Genomic DNA, 5,000 nt, shown 5'->3' with positions numbered 1-5,000 from the left:
AATTGCCTCCTACGTATAAATATTCCTTTTGATAACAGAAACCTGGTTTCAAGCGATACATATCGAAAAAGTGAGAATTTTTAATCGCAAGATTCATCAGAATCCCTCATCAGCTTTTACCAAATACTTCGGAAGCGACGGACTCCTAGAAGCTAATGATTATTTAACGGAGGCGACTCAAAAGCCAACGGCCTGTTTAGTCCCGTCATCGACGCTCATTAATACGTATTAATCACCTGCGCTACGCCTACGCTAATGGCCGGGCGGGGGATGATTGATGTACGCTAATATTCACGGTGTCAGTATTTTAAAAAAGGGGGATTCTAATCTCCTCCTCCTCTTCTTCTTCTTCTTATGCTTCCTCCTCCTCCTCTTCCTTTTCCTCTTCTTCTTATGCTCCCTCCTCCTCCTCCTCCTCCTCCTCTTCCTCTTATGCTTCCTCCTCCTCCTCCTCTTCCTCTTCTCCTTATGCTTCCTCCTCCTCCTCTTCTTCTTATGCTTCCTCCTCCTCCTCCTCTTCCTCTTCCTCTTCTCCTTATGCTTCCTCCTCCTCCTCTTCTTCCTCTTCTTCTTATGATTCCTTTCTCCTCCTCCTCCTCCAGCTCTTCTCCTTATGCTTCCTCCTCCTCCTCCTCCTCCTCTTCTTCCTCTTCTTCTTATGCTTCCTCCTCCTCCTCTTCTTCCTCTTCTTCTTATGCTTCCTCCTCCTCTTCCTCTTCCTCTTCTCCTTATGCTTCCTCCTCCTCCTCATCTTCCTCTTCTTCTTATGATTCCTCCTCCTCCTCTTCTTCCACTTCTTCTTATGATTCCTCCTCCTCCTCTTCTTCCTCTTCTCCTTACGCTTCCTCCGCCTCCTCCTCCTCTTCTCATTATGCTTCTTCCTCCTCCTCCTCCTCTTCTCCTTACGCTTCTTCCTCCTCCTCCTCCTCCTCCTCCTCCTCCTTCTCCTCTTCTCCTCATGCTTCCTCCTCCTCCTCGTCCTCCTCCGCCTCCTCTTCTTTTCCTTATGCTTGCTCCTCCTCGCCTTATGCTTCTTCTTCTTCTTCCTACGAAGAAATAAATTACGATATGACAACAGAAAAGCAAATCCCGAAGAGGCTCTACCCAGATCTACACAATGACGGGAAAGAGGAAAAAATAGACAAGAAAGACAAATCTGCAACCTTTTGAAAAGAGGGAATTGCAGATTTGGAGAAAGATGTTACTACAAACATCCTAAGATATGTCAAAACTATGAAATATATGGTAAATGTGCATACTTAGATGGATATAAAAAAGGGATGATTGCAGAGATCTGCATCCAAAAATATGTAAAAACCTAAAGAAGGAAAAAGGATGTAAGTTCGACAAAAAAATGCAAATATATGCACCCTGTAGCCATGAATCATAATCAAATAAATAACCAACCAAGTAATAAAATCCAAAATAAGAAAGAAACAAATAAAGAGAGAAATCAAGAATATCAGGTAAAGAGAAAAAGCAAACCACCAATGAGATATGCAGAGGTGTCAGCAAAAAATTTCAAAGCATCAGCTCCGAAATTCTACTCAAGAGATAATAACTGTATTTATTATGCAAGAGGATATTGCAGAAACGGAGAAATTGCAGATTCAGACACAAAATGAATAATTATGATGAAGGAAGATCAAATATTATGGAAAAGTTGGATTTTTTAATGTCAGAATTTCTGGAAATGAAAAAAAGAACAACATACCAGAACAGGAAAGAGACATGGGAAAATCCTTATTACTACCAGTATTAAATGAAGGAGAAACACGCAAACCATCATAGTGATGAATGCGCAGGGTTTAGTTACGAGTAACTCCAACAAAAAGAAAAATAGAGTACTTAGAAGAACTAACCCAAAATGAAAAGAAAAATAGATATAATGAATATAAGTGAAACCTGGTATTCCCAAGAGACTGGGAATGATGATCAAATAAAAGGGTTCCAAACTTATAGATCAGATAGAAAAAATAGGAATCAAGGGGGAACCGCAATATATGGGAAAGACAAAAAACAAGGAAAAATATATGAGAAATATAGTAACTCAGAAATGTGAACTAATGCGGTAGAATTTGAATCTAATCTGAAAATTGATGAACATAGTAATATATAGACCTCCTAATACTACAAAGAGTTTGACTTAATAATAGAAAAATTGGATGATATATGTAGAAATCACAAGACTGGACTATTCTCCTATCTGGTGACTTCAACTTCCTTTCGTAGAATGGATGGAAAGAACGAATAGGAGATTGTGGTTGTACTTATACATATAAAAAAGAGAGTAATAGTAGTGCAGAAGATAAGAGGCAATTTGAAAAGCTATTAGATATGCTACTAGAATACAACATTCAACAAATAAATCACCTGCCAACAAGAAAGGAAAATACTTTAGACCTAGTATTTGTGAACGAGATGAATTATGTTAAAGAAATAATAGTTTATAATGCGAGTATTTCAGACCATAATGTCATAGAATTAACAGTTCATTCCAAAGCAAGTGAAAATAGAGATAAGCAAGAAATGAAAAAGTGGGAAGGATATGGAAAATACAACTTCTACAGTAAAAATATAAAATGGTCAGAAATTAATGAAGAATTAAACAAAGATTGGATAACATTTTCAGTAAGTGATGACATAAGGGTAAATACGGAGATATTATATAAAATATTGGAGAAAATAGTGGAAAAAGATATACCGAAGAAGAAAAGTAAACATCATTCATGCATACCAAGAGACAGAAGGATCTTGTTCCAGAAAATCAGAAAGTGGAAAAAAGGTCTTGCAAAGAAAAAAATGCATTGGAAAGTTATAGAACTAAAAAGTAAGATAGAAATGCAGAACAAAAGATTATACAATCAAAAGAAAATGAAAAACGGGACTTGGAAGAAAAAACCCACTATTAAATATCAAGCAAAACCCCAAACTAATATACTCATATGCGAAGAAGATGAATAAAAGAAGAATAGAAATAGGCCCTCTGAGAATTGAAGGGAGATTAACGAATGAAAAAAAGGAATTTGCAACATACTGGCAGAACGATATAAGAGAGAATTCACCCCTAGAATAGATAATGAAGATAATGATATAGAAGTAAGGGAAGAAAATAGTGAATATTTAGCTGACATAGAAATTAATGAAGCTGATATTGTGCAGGCAATTAATGAAATTAAAAATGGAGCTGCTGCAGGCCGGATGGAGTCCCTGCTATTTTGTTAAAGAAAGTAGTTCATTCTATCGCAAAGCCACTTGCAATATTATTAAGACAAAGTGTAGATACAGGCAAGATTTATGATGAGCACAAATTAGCATATATCACCCCTACTTTCAAAGTGGATTAAGACTAGAGGCAAGTAATTATAGGCCTGTGAGTCTAACATCACATATTATGAAAGTGTATGAAAGGGTAATGAAGAAAAATATTATGAAACATTTAATAAAAAATAATTTGTTTAATATAGGACAACACGGTTTCGTACCCGGAAAAAGTACACAAACCCAACTGTTAGTCCACCGTGAGAACATATTCAAAAAATATGAAAAGCGGAAATGAAACAGATGTGGTTTATTTAGACTTTGCAAAAGCTTTTGACAAAGTAGACCATAATATTATTAGCAAAGAAAATTAGAAAACACAATATCGTAGATAAAGTAGGAAGATGGTTAAAAGAATTTTTACACAACAGAAAACAGATAGTTATTGCAAACGATGAGAAATCGGATGAAACCAAGGTAATATCCGGTGTGCCACAAGGTACGGTGCTAGCTGCAATATTGTTTGTTATTATGATTGAAGACATAGACAGTAATGTTAAGGATTCGGTAGTGAGTAGTTTCGCTGATGACACAAGAATAAGTAGAGAAATTACTTGTGATGAAGATAGGAACGCTCTACAAAGAGACCTTAACAAAGTATATGATTGGTTGGCAGAGGTAAATAGGATGGTATTTAACTCTGATAAATTTGAATCAATAAATTATGGAGACAGAAAGAAAGCTATATGCATATAGGGGACCTAATAATGAGACAAATCACAAATAAGGAAGCAGTTAAAGACCTTGGTGTGATGATGAATAGGAACATGTTATGCAATGATCAAATAGCATTCTGTTGGCAAAATGTAAGCAAAAATGGGAATGTTGTTACGGCACTTCAAAACAAGAAAGCTGAACACATGATTATGCTTTATAAAACATATGTTCGTAGTCCTCTTGAATATTGCAATATGATATGGTACCCACACTATCAAAAGGATATTGCACAAATAGAGAGTGTACAAAGGTCCTTTACAGCTAGAATAGAAGAAGTTAAGGACCTAGACTACTGGGAAAGACTACAATCCTTAAAATTATATAGTCTAGAAAGGAGAAGAGAACGCTACATGATAATTCAGGCATGGAAACAGATAGAAGGAATAACAGAAAACATCATGGAACTAAAAATATCAGAAAGAGCAAGCAGAGGTAGATTAATAGTGCCCCAAAACTATACCAGGAAAAATAAGGAAAGCACACAGGACTTAATCCAACTACGCACCAGCATCGATAATGCAGCGTCTATTCAATGCGTTGCCAGCTCATCTGAATATATCAGGAGTGAGCGTAGATGTGTTTAAGAATAAGCTCGACAAATATCTAAAACTGCATCCCAGACCATCCAAGATTGGAAGATGCAAAATATACCGGAAGATGTACTAGCAACTCTCTGGTAGACATTAGAGGCGCCTCACACTGAGGGACCTGGGGCAACCCGAACGAACTGTAAGGTCTGTAAGGTAAGGTCTCCTCCTACTTCTCTTCTACTTATGCTCCTCTTCCTCCTCCTCCTCCTCCTCCACGCAGGTGGGATTTACGAAATCGGAGGAAGAGGGAGGTGGTGGGCGGGGCCGATGGGGTGGGGTGGGGGGGGGGGGTTTGAGAACACAAGTGATTTTATGAAACATGAGCTTGGGTTTGTGTTTACTTTATTGTCACGAAAATAATCATAAGGTTTT

At 37.2% G+C, this 5,000-nt stretch overlaps 1 pseudogene; it reads left to right on the top strand.

Annotated features, from left to right (window-relative positions):
* LOC135209648 (uncharacterized protein DDB_G0271670-like) overlaps nt 1-5,000 on the top strand; it is a 113,279-nt pseudogene that overhangs the window by 6,707 nt on the left and 101,572 nt on the right.

This window comes from Macrobrachium nipponense, chromosome 11 (assembly GCF_015104395.2).
Source record: "Macrobrachium nipponense isolate FS-2020 chromosome 11, ASM1510439v2, whole genome shotgun sequence".
Classification (NCBI taxonomy): domain Eukaryota; kingdom Metazoa; phylum Arthropoda; class Malacostraca; order Decapoda; family Palaemonidae; genus Macrobrachium; species Macrobrachium nipponense.
The sequence above is the reverse complement of the archived record's forward strand: the minus strand, read 5'-3'. Positions and strand labels throughout refer to the sequence as shown.